At 40.3% G+C, this 23,727-nt stretch overlaps 1 protein-coding gene and 1 long non-coding RNA gene across 3 annotated transcripts in view; both read left to right on the forward strand.

The window, feature by feature from the left end:
• LOC126082355 (zinc finger protein 658-like) overlaps positions 1–23,727 on the forward strand; it is a 175,732-nt gene that overhangs the window by 122,521 nt on the left and 29,484 nt on the right.
• On the forward strand, positions 15,491–22,296 carry LOC126082373 (uncharacterized). 2 transcript variants are annotated; one of them, XR_007518567.1, is made up of 3 exons: positions 15,491–15,586; positions 16,121–16,213; positions 18,823–22,296. It is a non-coding gene; the product is annotated as an uncharacterized LOC126082373 (long non-coding RNA). The 2 variants fall into 2 exon arrangements; XR_007518566.1 differs by lacking the exon at positions 18,823–22,296 and adding an exon at positions 17,314–18,810.

Raw genomic sequence — 23,727 nt, forward strand, 5'->3', positions numbered from 1 at the left:
TCTTTTACATCTGTGGCCATCAAGCCATTCCGACTATGGGTGACCCCATGTGTTTCAGAGTAGAACTGCTCCATAGGGTCTCTTAGTGGAAACAATAAAGTGCTTGATCACTAGCCAAAAGGCTGGCCCTTGGAACCCACCCGGGGGCTCCTTGAAAGCCAGGCCTAACAATCTGCTTTTGAAAGGTCACAACCTTGAAAATCCTGTGGAGCTGTTCTACTCTGCAGACGTGGGGTCCTCATGAGGTGGGATCTTCTGGATCTATTGTACTTTAGATGAAGGTTTACAGAGCAAACTAGTTTCTCATTAAACGGCTAATACACATATTGAGATAGATAGACTAGAACAATAGGAAAGATCTGTGGAAACAGCCTTGACAAAAATGTATCTGCATGCAAAGGCCACGCCCTGAAGAAATTCTCAGCGTGTAGAGACAGTCTCACCACAGAGCCCATAATCTGCAGAAGCGATCTAGAAATTGCTTCACTTGCTTAGCCTAGCTTAACCACAACCTTGTCTTTCAAGAAAACAGGTGCCGAGCATGCATGCAAAAGGTAGCCAGGTCTGCGAGATGACCTTCTCTCAGAATCCACTGTGCTATCCAACCCACTGGCGGGATTCGACCCGGTGGAGTGAGGGACCTGTGCAAGTGCCACATCCCATAACGAGTGATGTTAACAGTCCCAGAACCCTTTGCCGCAGACCCCATCTTGGCCAGAGGCTGTATGCGCACCTCGTTTCCATAGCCATACCAATTCCCTGAAACCCCTGCCTTTTTCTCAGAAACTGCATGAATAAAGAAAGGCCACTTAACATAACCCGGTACATAAAAGCAGTAACCTCCCTGATAAAGAGAGTCAGTCTTTTGGAGAGGTGTTGTCCCCCAGATGACTCCTTTTGCTTGACTCAAGCAAAATAAAGCTTGCTGCAGATAAAGTTTGTCTTTCGTGTGTGTTCTTATTCTGGAAAAAACAAGGACCTTTTGTGTCAGGTTGGGAATTGGTAACAATATTGTTTTGTGACATTGGTTGCCAACCCCGCACCATGTCAACACTCTACCCTTCTCCACCTTGGGTTACCCATTACTAGCTTTCCTGTACCCTCCTGCATTCTCATCCTTGCCCCTGGGCTGGCGTGCCCATTTAGTCTTGTTTTGTTTTATGGGCTGGAGAGTGAACCTCAGGAGTGACTTCAGTACTGAGCTATAAAGGTGTCCGGGGGCTAACAACAAATCTTTACGGAAGCAAATTCCTTTACGCAAGCCAGGCCTTTCTCTTCTGGTGCTTCTGGGTGGATTCCAACAGCCAACGTTTTTGGTTAGTAGATGAGTGCAAACCATTTGTGCCACCCAGGGACTTTCTCTTCTAGAACTACTTTATTCAGCTGGGGAGTCAACCCCACAGGGAGGAGTGGCATTCCTGCCCAGTCCTGCTCACCTGGGCCAAAACCAGCATGCCTTCTGGACATCTTCTGTGGGTGAGAGGCTTGGTTTGTTTTGTTTTCCTAGATCACTGTGTAGAGAATCAGGTTTCTGCGGAAGTCCTTTGATAATCTGCAATGTCTGCCAGTTACTATAGTATTTTCTTATCCTAATGACTATCATCATTCCACATTGTTCTTCGGTACCCAATTTATTTTATCCAGTGCCTTCAAGGGTACCTCTTTTAGGATTTTACTGTTTACTTTTTTCTGTCTAGAGTAATGCCTGTCTATCCCAAACAGTTTTTTCTCCATTATTTCCTCAGTGTCCGCCCCAAACCCTGTCCTTGCCTCCTGGGCCATGGTCAGTGATGTCTCCACCTGTGTGCTCTGAGCGTGTGACCATTTGGCCCCAAGGTTCTGCTGGACCAGCATCACTAGGACACAGGGGTAGGCCTGCTTTTGGGTATATTTTTCTTGGATATTACTCATCAATTATTAAATTACAAATAGCCTAGAAATTAAAAAAAAAAAAAAGATTTGTGCTTGGATTGTGTGTGTCATTGCCCTTAAATCCATCAGCACAATGTACTCAAATCCAGTAACTACCATCAGTAATTTGTGTTCTATTAAACTTCTATTTCCTATTGTCTTCCACACTTAAAGAAATGTTCTCTACAGAATTTCAGACACAGAGCAACATATAAATTTTGCTATGTCTTTCTTTTGTCAACTTTCAAAAAAAATTGTGAATAAAATGAAAATGTGAGCACTATAAAAAATCAAAATCTACTTTGATTTCCAATTTTATTAATATGTACATTTATATTTCAATAGAACTCAATTCTCGGCCCCTGATGACTACTTTTTTTCCCCCAAAGTAATCCCTAAACAATTATCAATAGTTTGTATACGTAATGTAGAAAACATTCTTCACTCAGGTAAATAACCCAAGGGATGGCCGAGTTCCCTGTGACAAATGGAGCTCTCATATTCTGGTTGACTAATAAAGGCAAGAAAAGGTTACTAAAGCTAAGATCCATACAAAATCAAAAGAATACATTTTAGTTTGACTCTGAAAAGTGCAAATCAATCTATTATCATTAAATTTGAGAAATCTATATATGTTCTGTTAATGGCTGACTACTGACCTCACAAGGAGCCCTGGTGGCACAATGTTAAGCACTCAGCTGTTAACCAAAAGGTTGGCAGTTTGAATCCACCAGGAGCTCCACTGAAGAAAAGAACCTGGCAATCTGCTCCCTTAAAGATTACAGCCTAGGAAACCCTATGGGGCAGTTCTACTCTCAACTGCTCCAATAAGCAACATCATGACAAACGGAGAAAAGACTGAGGTTGTCAGGGATTTCATTTTACTTGAATTCACAGTCAATGCCCATGGACAAGAAGTCAAGAAATCAAATGACACCTTGCATTGGGCAAATCTGCTGCAAAAAAACCTCTTTGAAGTGTTAAAAAGCAAAGATGTCACCTTGAAGACTAAGCTCTGCCAGACCCAAGATATGGCGTTTCCTGTCGCCTCATATGCATGTGAAACTTGGACAATGAGTAAGGAAGACCGAAGAATTGATGCCTTTGAATTATGGCGTTGGCAAAGAATATTGAATATACCATGGACTGCCAGAAGAACGAACCAACTAGTCTTGGAAGGACAGCTAGAATGCTTCTTGGAAGCAAGGGTCGTGAGACTTCATCTCACATACTTTGGTCATGTTATTAGGAAGGATCAGTCCCTGAAGAAGGACGTCATGCTTGGTAAAGTAGAGGGTCAGTGAAAAAGAGGAAAACCCTCAAAGGGATAGATTGACACAGTGGCTGCAACAATGAACTCAAACATGGCAGTGATTATGAGGATGGTACAGGATCGAGCAGTGTTTCATTCTGTTGAACATAGGGTCACTATGAGTAGGAACTGACACGACAGCACCTAGCCACAACGAGTCTTCATTTTAGAGATATATATTACAAAAAGTTCCTTGCCCTGTCTCCCTCTCAAGTTTGCCCACAGGATGAAACCAGAGGTATATAACATAAAATATTATTAGTGAATCAAAAATTCATCGAAACTTTGGTCCTAGAGAAAAATGTGCAGGTGTAAGTATAAGGACGGGGAGAGTGAGAAGGAGCAGAAGGAAATGTCATTGAACTGAAGTTTGAGAGCACCTATTTAAATTATTTTAAAAGTTAATATAAATAACCATAAACCAGAAGAGGGGATACATAACCCCAATTTCAGTTAGAACTTAACAACAAATACCTTGGAAGACGGGGCTGGCAATCTGCTTGAAAAGGTCACAGCTTTGAAAACGCTATGGAAACCCTATGAAAACTCTACTCGGAACACATGGAGTCACCATGAGTCAGGATCGACTAGAAGGCAACAAACAACAAGAACAAAGTCAGCAATATAAGAACTGGAGGACTCCCATAGAAATTGGTCTTGATTGATTGCAGTTTTTCAGAAAACACATTTGTGAAAAATTTACTCTGCACTTTTTTTATGTGTGTGTGTGTGGTAAATATATGTGTAACAAAACATTCGCCATTTCAACATCTTTTACACGTGCAATTCAGGGACGTTATATTCATCACGTTGTGCAGCCATCACCACTGTCCATTTACTGTTTTTTTCTGTCACCTTTAACAGAAGCTCAGTGTCCCCTGAGCAATGTCCCCCTTTGCTTCTCCCACCCATCCCTGATAATTACTAATAAACTTAGATGTATATGCACTTGCCTGTTCTACATATTTCATGTAAGTGGAATCATGCAATATTTGTTCTTTTGTGACCGTCTTGTTTCATTCAGCATAATGTTCTCAAGGATTATCCATGTTGTAGCATATACCAAAACTTCATTTCTCTTTATGGCTGCATAATACTCCATTGTGTGTACGTACTACGTTTTGTTTACGCACTCATCTATTGATGGACATTTAGGCCCTTTCCGTCTTTTGGCTATTGTGAATACTGCTGAAATGAACATTAGTGTATGAGCATCTGTTTATGTTCCTGCTTTTGGGTATATTCCTAGGAGTGGGATTGCTGGGTCATATGGTAATTATGGAGCCCTGGTGACACCGTGGTTAAGAGCTCAGCTGCTAACCAAAAGGTCGGCAGTTCAAATCCACCAGCCAAGTCGTGGAAACCTTGTGGGTCGGTTCTACTCTGTCCTATAGGGTCACTATGAATCAGAATTCACTCAACGGCAATGGGTTTTGTTTCTTGTTTTTTTTTTTTTTTTTGTGGTAATTATATGTTTAACTTTTTGAGGAACTTCCAAGCTGTTTTCCGTAGTGGCTATACCATTTTATCGTCCCACTAGCAATCAGTGAGGTTTCTAATTTATCCACATTCTCACCAAAACATGTTGTTTTCTGTTTTTTTTTTAAACGTATCACAATATTCTTAGTGGGTGTGAAGTGGTATCTTACTGTGGTTTTGATTTGCATTTCCCTAATGACTAATGAGGCTGAGCGTGTTTTCATGTGCTTGTTGGGCATCATTTTTTCTTTGGTGAAATGCCTTTTGAAGTGCTTTGCCTACTTTTTAATTGCGTTGTCTTCTTATTGTTAAGTGGTAAGATTTCTTTATATATACTGGATTTTAAACCCTTATCAGATGTATGATTCTCAAACATTTTCTCCCAATCTGTAGGTCTATCTTCACTTTGTTGATAAAGTCCTTTGGTGAACAAAGGCTTTTAATTTGGATGAAGCCCAAACTACCTATTCTGTTGCTTGTGCTTTTGGTGCCTATGGTGAAATGAATTACTTTATGTGGCCTTTCCACCACTTGTCTATAAGTTTGTCACACTGTGGTCACTTGCGTGTTGCTGTGATGCTGGAGGCTATGCCACCGGTCTTTCAAATATCAGCAGGGTCACCCATTGTAGACAGGTTTCAGTGGCGCTTCCAGACTAAGACAGACTAGGAAGAAGGACCTGGCAATCTACATCTAAAAAAAATTGGTCAGTGAAAACATTATAAATAGCAGCAAAATGTTGTCTGATATAGTGCTAGAAGATGAACTCCTAAAGTTGGAAGGCACTCAAAATATGACTGGGGAAGAGCTACCATCTCAAAGTAGAGTTGAACTCAATGTCCTAGATGAACTAAAGCATTTGGGACCTTCCTTTGCTGATATGGCACGACTCAAAATGAGAAGAAACAGCTGCAAACTCCACTAATAATTAGAATGTGGAATGTAAGAAGTATGAATCTAGGAAATTGGAAGTTATCAGAAATGAAATGGAACACATAAAGATTGATATCCTAGGCATTAATGAGCTGAAATGGACTGGTAATGGCTGTTCTGAATCTGACAATCATATGGTCTACTATGCCAGGAATGACAAATTGAACAAGAATGGCATTGCATTCATAGTCAAAAAAGCACTTCAGAGATCTATCCTGAAGTACAACACTGTCAATGATAGGATAATATCCACACACCTACAAGGCAGACCAGTTAATACGACTATTAATCAAATTTACACACCAACCACCAAGGCCAATGATGAAGAAATTGAAGATTTTTATCAACTTCTGCAATCTGAAATTGATCAAACATGCAATCAAGATGCATTGATAATTACTGGTAATTGGAATGCAAATATTGGAAACAAAAAAGGAGGGTCAGTAGTTGGAAAATATAGCCTTGGTGACAGAAACAACCCCAGAGATCGCATGATAGAATTTTGCAAGACTAATGACTTCTTCATCACAACAACCTTTTTTCAACGACATAAATGGAGACTATACACGTGGACCTTGTCGGATGGAATACACGGGAATCAAATTGGCTGTTATCTGTGGAAAGAGAGGATGGAAAAACTCAATATCATCAGTCAGAACACAGCCAGAGCCCTACTGCAGAACAAACCATCAATTGATTATATGCAAGTTCAAGTTGAAGGTGAAGAAAATTAGAACAAGTCTACAAGAGCCAAAATACGACCTTGAGTTTATCCCACCGAATTTAGAGATCATCTCAAGAATAGACTTAAAACGTTGAATATTAATGACCGAAGACCAGACAAATTGTGGAATGACATCAAGGACATCATACATGAAGAAAGCAAAAGGTCATTAAAAAGACAGGAAAGAAGGAAAAGACAAAAATGGATGTCAGAAGAGTCTCTGAAGCTTGCTCTTAAACGTAGAACAGCTAAAGCAAAAGGAAGAAATGATGAAGTAAAAGCTGAACAGAAGATTTCCAAAGGTGGCTGGAGAAAACAGAGTAAAGTATTAGAAAACCAAAAAGGAAGAACTTGCTTGACATTTCTAAAGCTGAAAGAACTTAAGAAAAATTCAAACCTTGAGCTGCAATATTGAGGGATTCTATAAGGAAAGTATTAAATGATGCAGGAAGCATCAAAAGAAGGTGGAAGGAATACACAGAGCCACTGTGCCAAGAAGAATTGGTGGTTGTTCAGCCATTTCAGGAGTTCATTGAAGGAAGAAGTTCAAGCTGCACTGAAGGCATTGGTAAAAAAACAAGGCTCCAGGAAGTGATAGAATAGAAATTGGGAAGTTTCGAAGGGATGCAGCACTGGAGGTGCTTTCTTGTCTATGCCAAGAAATTTGGAAGACAGTTTCCTGACCAACTGACTAGAAGAGATCCATATTTGTGCCCATTTCAAAGAAAAGTAATCCAACAGAACGTGGAAATTATCAAACAATATTGTTAATATCACAAGCAAGTAAAATTTTGATGAAGATAAATCAAAAACAGTTGCGGTAGTGCATTGACAGGGAACTGCCACAAATTGAAGCCGGATTCAGAAAAGGACATGGACCAAAGGATATAATTGCTGATGACAGATGGATCTTGGATGAAGGCAGAGAATACTAGAAAAATGTTTACCTGTGTTTTATTGACTATGCAAAGTCATTTGACTATGTGGATCATAACAAATAATGGATAAAATTATCTTGCCTAAGGAATCCTTGAAAATTGCAATTCGAGGCTTGAAATTTTTCTTCAGTTTGCTTGAGAAATACCGACCATGTTCGTCCCTTTTGGTTTTCTGACTCCAGGTCTTTGCACATTTTGTTTTAATACCTTGTCTTCTCGTGTTGCACTTTAAATCTTCTGTTCACCTCTTTTACTTCATCGTTTCTTCCAAGTTTTCAGAGTCTCATCTGACATCCATTTTGCTTTCTGCATGTATGATGTCCTTGATGTCATCGCACAACTCATCTGGTCTTTGGTCATTAGAGTGATGGTCTCTAAATTCAGGTGGGATATACTCAAGGTCGTATTTTAGCTCTTATGAACTTGCTCTTATTTTCTTCTTCAGCTTCATCTTGAACTTCCATGCAAGCAGTTGATGGTCTGTTCCACAGTTGGTCCCTGGCTTGTTCTGACTGATGATATTGAGCTTTTGTATTATTTATTTCCATGTATGTAGTTGATTCAATCCTTGTGTTTTCCATCCAGTGAGGTCCACATGTATAGTCCCCCTTTACGTTTTTGAAAAAAGGTACTCTAATGAAGAAGCTGTTGGTCTTGTGAAATTCTATCATGCAATCTCTGGGGTTGTTTCTATCACCAAGGCCATATTTTGCAACTACTGACCCTTCTTCTTTGTTTCCTCTATTTGTATTCCAATCACCAGTAATTATTAGTGCATCTTGATTGCATGTTGGATCAATTTCAGATTGCAGAAGTTGATAAAAATCTTCAATTTCTTCATCTTTGGCCTTGGCGGTTGGTGTGTAAATTTGAATAATATTCAAATTAATTGGTCTTCCTTGCAGGCATATGGATATTATCCTGTCACTGACAGTGTTGTACTTTGGAATGCCGTTCTAGTTCATTTTGTCATTCTTGGCATAGTAGACCATATGTAACCAAAAAACCAAACCCACTGCCATCGAGTTTATTCCGACTCATAGCGACCCTATAGGACAGAGTAGAACTGCCCCATAGAGTTTCCAAGGAGTGCCTGGCAGATTTGAACTGCCGACCTCTTGGTTAGCAGCTGTAACACTTAACCACTACACCACCAGGTTTTCCATGACGTGGATGGAGTCGAGCTTTTGGGGCCTTCATTTGCTGATGTGGCACAACTCAAAATGAGAATAGCTGCAAACATCCATTAATAATCAGAACACGGGATGTACGAAGTAGGAATCTAGGAAGACTGGAAGTTGTCAAAAATGAAATAGAACATATAAAGATAGATATCCTAGGCATTAGTGAGCTGAAATGGACTGGTGTTGGACATTTTGAATTGGACAATCATATATATATATATATGGTCTATACAATCATATATATGGTCTATACAATCATATATATGGTCTATATATATGATATTTGATATATTTGAATTGGACAATCATATATATGGTCTATACAATCATATATATATGGTCTATACAATCATATATATGGTCTCTATATATACGATATTTGATATATTTGAATTGGACAATCATATATATATTGACAACTTCCAATCTTCCTAGATTCCTACTTCGTACATCCCGTGTTCTGATTATTAATAGATGTTTGAAGCTCTTCTCATTTTGAGTTGTGCCACATCAGCAAATAAAGGTCCCAAAAGCTTGACTCCATCCATGTCATTGAACTGGTTGCTGTTGAGTCTATTTCAACTCATAGTGACCCTATAGGACAGAGTAGAACTGCCCTATATGGTTTCCAAGGAGCAGCTGGTGGATTTGAACTGCTAACCTTTTGGTTAGCAGTCAAGCTCTTAATCAATTCACCACCAGGGCTCCATGTCATTAAGGTCAACTCTATTTTGAGGAAGCAGCTCTTCTTCAGTAGTATTTTGAGTACTTTCCAACCCATGGGGCTTGTCTTCTGGCACTATATCAGAGTGTCCCTCTGCTATTCGTAAGATTTTCACTGGCCAATTTTTTTCAGAAGTAGACTGCCAGGTACTTCTTCATAGTCTGTCTTAGTATGGAAGCTCCACTGAAACCTGTCCACCAAAGGTGACCCTTCTGGTATTTGAAATACTGGTGGCATAGCTTCCATCATCAGAGCAACACGCAAGCCACCATAGTATGGCAAACTTACAGATGCGTGGTGGATACTCTGAATATAAGTCCTTTATTTATCAGGTAGGTTGTTATGTGCGATAGAATCGGTTCTGACCCAGAGATCCTATAAGACAGAGTGGAACTGTCCCATAGGGTTTCCTAGGCTGAAATCTTTTACTAGAGCAGTCCCCAGGCCTTTCATTCAGCAGAGCAGCTGGTGGGTTCAAAGAGCCAAACTTTTGATTTGCAGCCGACTGCTTAACCACGGCTCCTATTAGGTATAAACTTTGAAAATATTTCCCTCAGTCTGTGGTTTGTCTTTTCATTCATGTAACAGTGTCTTTTGATGAGCAGAGGTTTTGTCATTTTAAAGAAGTCCAATTTATAGTTCTTTTGTATGGATCATTTTTTAGGCATTGAACTTGAGAGGTATTTGTCTTATTCACAAAAGATTTTCTCCCGTGTGTTTTCTCTAGAAATTCTTTAGTATTAATTTATAAACTTAGGTCTATGATAAATTTTGGAAACTCTGGTGGCGTAGTGGTTAAGTACTACAGTTGCTAACCAAGAGGTCGGCGGTTCGAATCTGCCAGGCACTCCTTGAAAACTCTATGGGGCAGTTTTACTCAGTCCTATAGAGTCACTATGAGTCGGAATCGACTCGACGGCAGTGGGTTTGGTTTTGTGGTTTATGATACATTGTGAATTTTTACGTTTTTTAATGGAGCAATCTAGGGAACAAAGCAAACAATCAGCTATCTATATATGTGAGGATTTATTTCTGGACCCTCTATTCTGTTTCTTCTATTTGTCTATCTTTACAGCAAGACACATCTTGATTGTTGTAATTTTACCAGCAGTTGTGTTAATTGTTGAACTTTATTTTTCATTTTCAAAGTAATGTTGGTCATTTTAGGTCCTTTGCATTATTATATGAATTTTAGTATCAACTTGCTAATTTCTCTGATTTGATGGGCTTTTGATTTGATGGTCCTGAATGACTAATTTGACATCTCAAAAATATTGAGTCCTCCGACCCCTGAACATCATGGAGCTTTCAGTTTATTTAGGGCTTCTTTCATTACTCCCAAGGTACGTTTTGTAATTTACAGAAGAAAGGTCTTAACACTTTTTCGTCAGATCTATCCTTAAATATTTCATTGTTTTGGTGCCATTATAAATTGTATTTTTCAAATTTAATTTTCTCTTGTTGGTTGCTAGCATACAGGAAGACACTGGTATATCCATCTTGTGTCCTTCCTTAACTCAATTTTTAATTCTACTAGATTTTATGAGATTTTTCTATATAGATGATAATGTCAAGTCTTATGAAAATAAAACAATTTTACTCTTCCTTTCCAATCCACATGCCTTTAAATTTCTTTCTTTCTTTTCGGCTTTATTGCATTGACTGGAACCTCCAGTATAATCAAGAATAGAAGTGGCGAGAGCTGACATCCTTGTCTTATTCCTGATCTCTGGGAGAAAGCATGTAGTCATACGACACTAAATATGATGTTACCTGTAGGTTTTTCTGTAAATGACTTTATTAGGTTGGAGAAGTTTCCTTTTAGTACTAGTTTGCTCTGTGTTTTTAATCTTTGCGTATTTTCAGGTGATAAAATATTTTTTTCTTTTTCAATTTGATAATTTTGTGAAATATACCACCTTATGTTTTGTGGTAAATGTGTTTGTAACAAAATATTTGCCATTTCAACATTCTTCACATGTAAAATTTAGTGACATTAATTGTATTCACGTTGTGCAACCATCACCCTTATTCATTTCCAAGCTTTTCCATCACGTTAACAAAAGCCTAGTGTCTCCTAAGTAGTGGGTCCCCTTTTCCCCCTCCCTCTTGCCTGCCCCTGATAACCACTGATAACCTCAGGTCTGTATACATTTACCTCTTCTCAATATCTTATATAAGTGGAAAAATACAAAATTTTCCTTTTGTGACTGACTTATTTCACCCAGGTACCCTGGTGGCACTGTGGTTAACAGCTTGGCTACTAGCTGAAACGTTGGTGGTTTGAACTCACCAGCTGCTCTACAGGAGGAAGATGTGGCAGTCTGCTTCTGTAAAGATTTATAGCCTTGGAAACCCTTTAGGGCAGTTCTACTCTGTCTTGTAGTGCTGCTATGAGTCCAAATTGACATGATGGCAATGGGTTTGTTTGTTTGTTTTTTGGTTTCATGAATAATGATGTTGATCGTCTTTTCATGTATTTTTTAGCCATTTGTGTATGTTCTTTGGTCAAATGTCTATTCGTGTCCTTTGCCCATTTTTTTAATTGGGTTGTCTTTTTGTTCTAGGAGTTATGTATTCTGGGTATTAATCCCTGTGATGGTTAAGCTTGTGGGTCAACTTGGCTGGGCCATGATTCTCAGTGGTTTGGCAGTTATGTAATGATGTAATTTGGAACTTATGTAATGATGTAGTCATCCTCCATGATGTGATCTGATGTGATCAGCCAATCAGTTGTAAGGGGAGTTTCCTTGGGGGTGTGGCCTGTATCCAGTATACATATGGACGTTCTGGCAAAGCTCATTTGCTTTCTTTTGATCCTGAATCCAGATTGTCATCATCTTGCCTCCTCTTCTTGGGAGTTGAGCCAGCTGCCCTCTGTACTGCCTGCTGATCTTGGGTTCACCAGCCCCTGTAGCTAGTGAGTCAGGAGAAGCCTCACACCTGATACCTGACCTATGGACTTGGAACTTGCCAACCTCTACAACTACGACTGCTGTTTCCTTGAGATAAATCTCTCTCTATACATATGTATATGCTTCACTGGTTTTGCTTCTCTAGAGAACCTGTTTTATTGACTATGCAAAGGCATTCAACTGTGTGATTCATAACAAATGATGGATAACATTGTGAAGAATGAGAGTTCCAGAACACTTTACTGTGCTCGTGCAAAACCTGTACATAGACCAAGAGGCAGTTGTTCAAACAGAACAAGGGGATACTGCATGGTTTAAAATCAGAAAAGGTGTGTGTCAGGGTTGTATCCTTTCACCATACTTAGTCTGTATGCTGAGCAAATAATTAGAGAAGCTGGGCTATATGAAGAAGAACAGGGCATCAGGATTGGAGGAAGACTCCTTAACAACCTGCAATATGCAGATGACACAACCTTGCTTGCTGAAATTGAAGAGGACTTGAAGCACTTACTGATGAAGATCAAAGACTACAGTCTTCATTCCGTATGGCTGCATCGCAACATAAAAAAAATGAAAATCCTCACAACTGGACTCATTTCAGTTGGATCCACGATCAACGCCCGTGGAAACAGTGGTCAAGAAATCAAACAATGTATTGCATTGGACAAATTTGTGGCAAAAAGCCCCTTTAAAGTGTTGAAAAACAAAGATGTCACTTTGAGGACTAAGGTGCGCCTGATCCAAGCCATGGTATTTTCAGTTGCCTCGTATGCATGCAAAAGCTAGACAATAAATAAGGGAGACCAAAGAAGAATTGATGCCTTTGAATTGTGGTATGTCAAAGAATATTGAATATACCATGGACTGCCAGAAGAATGAACAAGTGTGTCTCGAAAGAAGTACAGTCAGAGCACTCCTTGGAAGCAAGGATGGTGATACTTTTGTCTCACGTACTTTGGCCGTGTTATTAGGTGGACCAGTTCCTGGACAAGGACATCATGCTTGGTAAAGTAGAGGGTCAACAAAAAAGAGGAACACCCTTGGCAAGATGGATTGACACAGTGGCTGCAACAATGGGCTCAAACATAGCAAAGATTGTGAGGATGGCACAGGACTGAGCAGTTTTTCATTCTGTTTTACATGGGGTTGCTATGTGTCTGTATCGGCTTGACAGGACCTAACAACAATAAAGTTAGAAATATTCTAAATAACTTTCTGGTGACTTATAGGGATAGCTTCTATCGGCTTATAAGCTGCTAATGGCTTGTGAGTTTTCTGCTTAATGGGCACCACAGAAGTATATATATATTTGTTTCTGATTTCATATTATGAGTGAGTTGGAGTTTAAAAGCATAACAGTGTTTGAAAGCATTATAGAAACATATATAATAGTAACTTATACCAATGTGATTTTAGACATTATATAAACATACATAACAATAGCGTTGAAGGTAAAAAGAAAAAAAAATTTCTGGAAACACTAATTATAAGAGAGGTATTGTGGCTATGGGAAACCCTTGTGGCGTGGTGGTTAAGAGCTACGTCTGCTAACCAAAAGGTTGGCAGTTGGAATCCACCAGGCACTCCTTGGAAACTCTATGGGGCAGTTCTACTCTGCCCTATAGGGTCGCTGTGATTTGGAAAGGACTCAACAGCAATACTAGTATCAGACAGCACAGATTTAAAGATATGGAATATTTCTAGCAACAAAGAGAAACATTACATATTAAAAAAGAAAAATTGAACAAAGAGGAAAATCTAAATATGTACACACTAATAACAGATTCAAAAATCCATACAGCAAAAAATTGACCGAACTGAAAAGAGAAATTGATGAATCCTAATCCTAACCTATTTAACACCACCTTTTTTTTTTTCTCAGTTACTAATAGAACAAGTATACCCAAAAAGAAAACAAAGCAAAACAGAACCGTAAGGAAGTATAAGTTTTCACCGATACTATCAGCCACCTTGAGCTAATGGAAATTAATAGAACACTACAAACAATGGTTAATGAGAATGCCTTTTCTGGTGCTTCCTTTCCAAAATAGATTTTACCTGTGCCATAAAAGTAGTTGTAATAAAATTCAAACGATTGAAATCATGCAGAGTACGTTCTATGGTGAGTGCTGAATTTATTAGAAAACCCAAGGCTGTGTTTGGGAGCACAAGACAGGGTTCTAAGTTGGGGTCCCAAGAGGCAGTGAGGTAGTGGTTTGGGGGTGACTGTTTCTAGGAAAGGATTTGATTATTTTATATTTACATACTTATATTTATTTTTGTTGTTACTTCCTTCCAGTCAATCCCTACTCTTGGTATTTCCATGTGTTACCAAGTAGAACTGTCCTATAGGGTTTTCTTGACTGTATTAAAAACTCAAAGAAATTGAAACATAAAGTTTACTCGGAGCAGTTATTACTTGCAGTTATTATTTACACATATAGGGAGACTTCTGATTTCAAAAAAAGCAAATGGCTGGAAGTAAGCTAGTTAAAAGGCTTATAAAGAGAAAGGGAAGGAGAAAAATAGATGATCAACCATTGGCTAATCCTAACATGATTGATGAACCCTTTTCCTCCCCCTTTTACTGAGATCAACTGATACCTGGTTATAAGGTGGTTTCTGGAATCTCCACCTACGTGCAACCAACCTTTTGGAGTAGACTTACAACGGGAAAGAAAAGATGAGCAACTTTGGGTGAAAAGACCGCTGGCAGCATTAATTTTTGGTCAGGAATATTTTTATGGTTATATATATATTTTTTTTTTATGGGTAAGAAAAACCTTAAAATCAAATAGGATGTCTGTTATTAATTTTTTCTCCTCAACAGTTGTAATTGTTACGGAAGCAGATGGCCAGGTCTTTCTCCAACAGAGAGCCTGGGTAGTCCAGTGCAAACCGCTTGTGCCAACCAGAACGTATAAATATAGAACGTATGTTTTCTTGAAGAAATTAGATTTTTTTGGAAACATTTAAATCTGGAAAGTTATTTGTTTAATGTGAGAGGATCTACAATCAAACACAGCCAAGACACCTTCCAGATTGTTAATAGAAGCAGAAACTCATATTAAAAAAAAAAAAAAAAAATCACTTCTATAGATGCTGAGGAAACCGTGGTGGCGTAGTGGTTAAGAGCTAAGGCAGCTAACCAAAATGTTGGCGGTTCAAATCCACCAGGCGCTGCTTGGAAACTCTATGGGGCAGTTCTACTTTGTCCTACAGGGTCGCAATGAGTAGAAATCACTCCGTGGCGATGGGTTTGGTTTTTTGGTTTCATCCATCCCGGAGGTTTCTGGGAAATGCAGTCTCGAGCGTGACTAGTTCACAGCGCAGCACTCTGGGAACGGGTCCTCTGGGGTCGCCCTGCGCATGTGCAGTTTCAGCAACTACTCCCCTCTTTCCTTCCGCCATCTCCTTTGTCTGGTCAAGATGGTTTTGCAGCTTCTGGGTCTCAGCCGCGTAGAGGGTGAGAGCGCAGGGGTGCGGGTGCCCCGTCGGGCCTCGGAGCTTGGCGGGAGGGTTTAGCTTGTGCCCGGGAGGCGGGAGCGGGAAGCGCCCCCGAGGGATCCTCGTACACCCATTCACGAGCCTTACAGCTCAATCACCTGTAACCAGCGCCGAGATAAAGAAATAACCTAGGTGCGAGTCAGGTCGTCTGAAACTGGCGATAATAATAATATTTCTGGTATTATTGTGAGAATAAGTTGTCACCTAAGACATTTTGCCGATTGCCAGTTAACTATACCGTAACTGCCACGTGTACCGTGTAACTGTAACCCTGATACCATATTTAGAAGTTTATTCCAATCTTTTGTTGTCTCATTTAATCACCATAATCATCTTTGTCGTTATAAACATACCATTAGAAAAAACACGGGCTGAGAGAGGCGAAATGATATACCCAACGCCGCAAACCTGAGTGAGGGGACAGGGTGCAAAGGCAATATTATTTACTCCCGATCTCGTACTTGTTCTAACATCCTTTCTGCCCCAAACCCAGCTTTGCAGCTTTTACAGCGCTTAGGACGGGATCCTGTCCCCAAGTCCTCAGGGATGCAACTGTGAAGAGACTATGGACAGAATCTCACTATGTGTAAGTACGTTCTGGGAATTCTGGTGTCTCAGAGCCCTGGGTCAGACTGAGGCTCCTGGCCTCTCCTGGACTGTCAGACTCTCTCTGTCCTCAAAGGCACTGTCTGATATTCAGTGCAGTGCTCTCCGATGGAAAGATAATGCCAATCCCATATGTGATTTTTAATTTTTTAGTAGCCACAGGAAAGACAGTACACAAAAACAAACAGGTGAAATTATTTTCAATAACATTGTTTATTTAACCCCACAATATTATTTGCAGTTGAGGCAGTGAGTACATTTAGCTATTCCTTAAGTGTATTTGATTAGGGGCTACAGGAAGGAGCCCTGGTGGTGCAGTGGTTAAATGCATGCCTGCTGTCAGAAAAGTCGGTGGTTTGAACCCACCAGCAGCTCCATGGAAGAAAAGACCTGGTGATCTGCTCCCATAAAGATTACAGCCTAGGAAACCCTATGGAGCAGTTCTAGTCTGTCACATGGGGTATTAACAGTTGCAATCAACTTGATGGCACACAACAACAACAAGCGGCTATAGTACTGTTTGCAAAGTTGCACTGAATTGTAAGAGAGTCAGGTTTAGTATCTTAATTGAAGTGTTCAACTAAAGTAAATTTGTTTCCCAGCCCAGATCCAGACCCTCAGGAACAAAGCAGGTCTCATGAGGCAGGAAAGAGGGAGCCCCAGGGACAGGAGTCTCATCTGGAAGAACACCCTTTTTGACAGAGACCCCTCATGAGAGTTTCAGAGCAGAGGCAGAAGAGGCTAGAAAGGAACAGGTTCTGGTTTTCACAGCCAGAAGCAGTTCTTGATCCTCCTACCCAGAAAGACTCAGACTTGGTGCCAGAAGTGCCCCCAAGGGATGCTCATACGCCCATTCACGAAGGGAGTACTACCTCCAGAAGCCATCACAAACTGTGCCAGTGAACACTGTGGACCAACCTGGAGAAGGTGATGACCTGGGATTGAGAAGGATGGGTGACTGTCAGGGAACACAGGAAAAGCACTTCACTAGAGGGCTGGTGAGGCATGGTTTCTGGGGACAGCAAAAGCAGCCAGGTCTGATAAAAACCTAAACAGCCCCTCATTTTTCTTTTTTTCCAGATTCTCGCTGTGGCATCTAGACATATCCTAAGGCTCCTTCTATCCTGGACATATAGAATCACAACATGATAGTACTGGCAGGGGGTTCTGTAACTGACTCTTGAAAGCCCCTCAGCATTAAACCTGGCATGAATTGACGCTGTTAGGTCACCCAGTACACAGCCAGGCACAAAACTCATTGCTGTTTAATCTGCCACAGCTAAGTCACTAGAAGCAGCTTATCATAAGGTCTTTTGGGGAAACTGCAACCAATTTAGAATAAAAACTTAAAAATGCATTGCATGTCATAAAGTGTGCCATCACATTTTTCAGAGTTTACCATGGATCCTCTAACTCAAGGTCTAACGTGTCACTATGTTGTTGTTAGGTGCCGTCAAGTCAGTTCTGACTCATAGTGACCCTATTGTACAACAGAACGAAACACTCCCCAGTCTTGCGCCATCCTTACAGTCGTTGCTATGTTTGAGCCCATTGTTGCAGCTGGTGTGTCACTCCGTCTTGTTGAGGGTCTTCCTTTTTTTTAGCTGACCCTCTACCAAGCGCGATGTCCTTCTCCAGGATCTGGTCTTTCCTGATAATGTGTTCTGGCAGTACTTCTTCCAATACAGATTTATTCAGTCTTTTGGCAGTCCATGATATAATCGCACATGAGGCAATTGAAAATACCCTGGCTTGGGTCAAGTGCGCCTTAGTCTTCAAAGTGACATCTTTGCTTTTTAACACTTAAACATTGTTAACACTATAAACACTATTAATAGAAACTAGATTAACAATCTAGCTTGAACACTTCTTGGATAACATTAATTTTAACGAAGGTGTAAGAGGGTTTCATATCTGGTGTAAATTAATTTGTTTAACCATCCCTCTGTTGTTTTTAAAATTTCTTGTTAATTAGTAAGAGAAAAACTAAAAACAAACCTGATGCTGTGGAGCTGAAGCGACCCTATAGGACAGACTAGAACTGCCCCATAGGATTTCCAAGGCTGTAATCTTTTAAGGAAGCTGACTGCCACATCTTTCTCCTCCAGAGTGGCTGGTGGGTTTGAACTGCTGACCTTTCAGTTAGTAGCCGAACGCTTAAGCATTGCACCACCAAACCAGAAACACCAAACCCATTGCCATTGAGTTGATTCCAACTCATAGGGTTTCCATGGAGTGGCTGGTGGATTCAAACTGCCGACCTTTTGGTTAGCAGCCAAATGCTTAACCATTGTGCCACCAGGACTCCCTGGCTCCCTAATTAGTAAGAAGGGTACATAATTACTAACATGTAAATGGAAAATGGTTTCCTTTCGCCAGTGAAAATGCAAGGTTAATCCCACATGGTCATATCAGAGATGCACTTATTCAGGTAGTGCTGCCCACATGTGGTGCTTCTAGCTCCTTGAGGGTCAAGGGACCATTCTCCCTCAGGGAGGCCTTTTCTCCAGCTGGTGTGATGCAGTTTTTAGGGAGGTGAGTGTAGGAGTTGACTAGGTTTCTTATGATCCACTCTTTTTTCCCTCTCAGCTGAATCTTCTGTTCTCTACAGTCTCCCAGGAGCAAGAGAAAATGAATAAATCTTGGATGAGTTGTTAAACCACTTTGCTTTATAATAGATTTTATAGGTGTTTAAGCATCCATCCAAAAACACAGCAAAGTAGAAATGCATCAGAATCATTCATGGAAGACATAGAAGAGCAAATGGATAGCCAAGTTGGCATGTGGATTGACACAGATCCACTGATGTTACAGGTTTTCGAAGGTGGAGTTGCAAGTTTATGTCTGAGCTTTCTGACTGCCATGGCAGAGTGAGACAGACAGTATTTATTTAAAGATTTGCATCGATGAAAAGAGTAAACCCACTGATTCCTCATGGGATGTAAATGCAATCGAAGGTGAAAAAATCTTTGTTGGTGTTAAAGTAGGTGATTCAGTAAACAGCCTTCCAGTAATAACCCCAAAATAATGAGTGCGGTATGTTACCTCTACTTTCTCTTGCACGGAGGTAGAGGGCCGTGTGCCAAAGCAGAACTCAGTCGGTACTGTGTCCAGGGGACAAGAACACAGGGTTGAATTGACACCTTTCTGATGAATGGACTGTATGACCTTAAAGTAACTCTCCATAAATATCTTTCTCAGTACTTATAGTATGGAGGTTGATCTGCAGAGGGCTTACAATTTTATTCTGTGGCAAATATTTCCACACATACTATTCACACTTAAAATCAGTGGATGACGTCTTAGTTTCTCTCCCTACTTGCCTGGGATCCCCATTCACCAGTGACCTGATTGTATTCAAATCAGGTGGCCCTTGTCTAGTCTGTGCCTTTTTTGACATTTCTGCAGCATTTGTCTCCTCGCTGTGTCCATTGAAAAGTCTCTCTGTTAGTGTTTGTGACACTCTCCTCTGGCTCTCAGCTACCCTGTTGAGGTTTACATGGCCATCTTCCTTCTTTTGTCCTTTCACATGGTTCATCTCCAAGTTTCCATGCTTGACCAGTTAATTTCTATTGTCTCTGACCGATTTCATTGTCTCAGTGCTTTTTACAGTTAACCTATATGCTGGCCCTCCCAAATATGTCTCTTCAGCTTAGACCTCTCTCCCAACGTTAGACCTATGCACTGTGATGTAAGAAGTTTCTGCAATGATGGAAATGTCCTATATCTGCACTCTCTAAAGGGTTTTTTTTTTTTCTAAAGGGTAGCCACTAACCACGTGTGACTGTTGAGTACTTGAAAGGTGGCCGGTGCAACTAAACAACTGATTCTTGGTTTTTATTTAATTTTCTTAATTTTACATTAAACTTAGTCACTTGTGGCCACCATATTGGACTTGGACAGCACAGCTTTACATTCCTATGTCCGACTACTTCTTCACATTGATGTAGATTTCTAAAAGGTCTCCTCAGCTCAACTGGTCCAAAATGAAAGTCAACATTGACAACTCTTCCCAAACTAAACCTTGGTAATCATTAGATGATGTCACCTCAACTGAGACAGTCACCCAGTTTATAAAAAAAAAGTAGGATTCATTCTAAGCACATCTGTCTTCCAACACCTGGGACATCCATTGAGTAATTATATCTTGCTATTTTGGCTATCATAGGTCAGAGATTGAAAGATCTTAATGAGTCAGCCTAGTATTTCTCAAGCTGGCTATCGTAGGTCAGAGATTGAAAGATCTTAATGAGTTAGCCTAGTATTTCTCAAGTTTATTCCTCCATTTTTCCTACTTCTGCCAAGCTTTCATTTTTTCTTCACTGAACTTGTGTAACAGCTTTTATGAGTCTTCTCTTTTTGTTCCTCCCCTCAACTACATCTGCCTCTTAGGTAACTCATCTGAGTGCTACCATTTGTTCCCTGTGGAAATCACTGCAGTGGCTCCTCACCCCTATACAATAAAAGCCCTAGCATTTTAGAAGGACATACAGGCCTTTGTAGGCACAATCCCTTCCCATTCTTTAAAAATAATGTTGTGTTTTCAGTGAATGTTTGCACAGCAGTTTAGTTTCCCACTCAACAGTTTCTGCACAGATTGTTCAGTGACGTTGGTTACATTCTTCATAATGCGTGAATGTTCTCATTATTTCCATTATGGTGATTCTATATCCATTAATGTAGTGTCCCTGCCCCCTTTGTGTATATCCATCTTTGTTTTAAAGTGATTGGTCTCATACAGATGATTTTTTTAAAGGAACACAGTACTCATGGGTGATAATCTTTATTTTGTGAGCCAATCTGTTATATAGCTGAAAGGTGATCTCAGGTGCTAGTTTTGGTTCAGGGTTTAAAAAGTATCGGAGAGCAATAGTCTCAGTCCTCCGGTCTCAACTGGTCCAGTGAGTCTTTTTGTTTTTTCAAAGAATTTGAGGTTCTGTTCCACGTTTTTCTCCCATTCTATGAGGATCCATCTGTTGTGGTAGTGGTAGCTGTATACCATCCAGTTCTGGTCTCAGGGTGGATGAGGCCGTGGTTCGTGTAGCCCATTTCACCTTTTTTAATTGAAAAGCTTAATTCAAAAACTATTTCTTAAACTGCTGTGATGTCCCAAGGGATGAGATGTGTGCTATAGTTACATATTGAACAGTACAGATATTTCCCTTTCTTAATGGATTTCACAGTTTAGTGGGGAAGATGACATTTAAAAAAATTGGAAATGTAACTTTATTCTAAATCAAAACCAAGTCTCATTTAATTTCTTCAATATAGTTTACACCTGGCCCTGCCTCGTGTCATGTTCTCATTGTCTGCACTGACTTGTTTTCCTTAAACTGGCTGTCTTGGTCTGTCACGAGCAGATCTGGTTGCCCCATGAAGGAAACAATTGCCTATGTCTTCACCAGTTACCCCTTGCTTTCTGAGTCCTCACAGGCCCCTGCCTTGCCCCTGTCTGCACTTCATGCAGTGGTGGAAATGAACTGCTGCTTTTCTCCCTGCAGTTATACCTCTATCCTTCAAGGTCCTGAACCAACATGGGCCCAGCTCAGTTTCTTTTTCTGGGCCTCACTGATGGCGGCTGCACATTAAGCTCAGTTCTGAATGAAAGATCATACCCCCTGAATACACAGCTGGGTCACCCAAGAGAACTTGTTTCCCTTTTCTCTTAAATGCCACCTCATTTCTCAAGTAGAGCCTGTGCACTGTTTTCATCCCAGAGAAACCTGTGCACAAACACTAGGCCCGTTCTGAATGAGATACACCCAGGGACAGTCTTTCCTGAGCGCTTTCTTCTCTGTCCTTATGCTTCCCCCAGTATTGTGGCAGTCATTCTTACAGTCCTGAAGACTAACCTCTTCTGCACTGTGTGTGCCCTTGTGAGAACCACTAAGCTTCTTGTAGGCCAGTAAAAGTTTCTTGGAGGAGTTAAAATATAGAAGATATTAGGGATTATGAGACGATTTCTTGCTCATACATGGGAGACATGCTGAGAGAAAGAAGTAGCTGATTAATTAATCAATGGATTGAATCAGAGAAGCTAAACCATTTACTTCTGTTCTTATACTTGGATTTATTCTTTTCATCTTAATTTGTTATGCATTTGCATATAAAGTATTTGTTGTATTTCTTTCAAAACTATATTATGTAATAACATTTTGCCTTATGATCTAGTGTATCTACACGATCATTTAACTGGAAGTCTTTGCTGGTGAAATAAAGCACAAAAGAGATATAAAATGTACAAAGATTGAAAAGCAAGGAATAAAAGTGTCATATTTTACAGATTACGTTGAGTAGATGCAAACTTCAAAGTAATCTATGGATGATATATTGAATTAAGTGTATTTAGAAGGGTCTTTGGAGCCCTGGTGGCGCAGTGGTTAAGAGCTCGGCTGCTAACCCAAAGGTTGGCAGTTCGAATCCACCAGCTGTGCCTTGGAAATGCTACGGGGCAGTTCTACTCTGTCCTGCAGGGTCGCAGTGAGTTGAAGTTGACTCGATGGCAACAGGTTTGGTTATTTTGGTAAGCAGGGATGTTAGACATGAGGTCAAAATTTAGGAATAAAATACATGTCTATGTCTCAGCTAAAATAATAGGAAACAAACTTTTAAGAAGTACTGTTTACAAAAGCATTGTCTGTTATCAATTGAATTGTGTCCCCTTGGAATTCTAACCCTTATACATATAGATATGATCCCATGTGGCAATAGGATTTCTTTGTTATATTAATGAGGCTGTGTCAGTGTAACGTTTCTTTTTTTAAAAAATTTTCTTATTGCGCTTTAAGTGAAAGTTTACAAATCAAGTCAGTCTCTCATATAAAAATTTATATACACTTTGCTATATACTCCTAATTGCTCTCCCTATAATGAGACAGCCCGTGCTTTCCCCCCACTCTCACTTTTCGTGTCCATTCCACCAGATTCTACCCCCCTCTTCCCTCTCATCTCCCCTCCAGATAGGAGATGCCAACATAGTCTCGAGTGTCTACTTGATCCAAGAAGCTCATTCTTCACGAGCTTCTTTTTCTATCCCATTGTCCAGTTCAATCCCTGTCTGAAGAGTTGGCTTTGGGAATGGTTCCTGTCCCAGGGTAACAGAAGGTCTGGGGGCCATGACCGCCAGGGTCCTTCTAGTCTCAGTCAGACCATCAAGTCTGGTCTTTTTATGAGAATTTGGGGTCTGCATCCCACTGCTCTCCTGCTCCCTCAGGGGCTCTCTCTGTTGTGTTCCCTGTCAGGGCAGTCATCAGTTGCACCCGAGCACCATCTAGTTCTTCTGGTCTCAGGATGGTGTAGTCTTTGGTTATGTAGCCCTTTCTGTCTCTTGGGCTCGTAATTACCTTGTGTCCTTGATGTTCTTTATTCACCTCTGCTCCATGTGGGTTGAGACCAATTGATGCATCTTAGATGGCCGCTTGCTAGTGTTTAAGACCCCTGATGCTGCTCTCCAAGGTGGGATGCAGAATGTTTTCTTAATAGAATTTATTATGC

The sequence above is a fragment of the Elephas maximus genome, chromosome 9 (assembly GCF_024166365.1).
Source record: "Elephas maximus indicus isolate mEleMax1 chromosome 9, mEleMax1 primary haplotype, whole genome shotgun sequence".
Lineage (NCBI taxonomy): Eukaryota > Metazoa > Chordata > Mammalia > Proboscidea > Elephantidae > Elephas > Elephas maximus.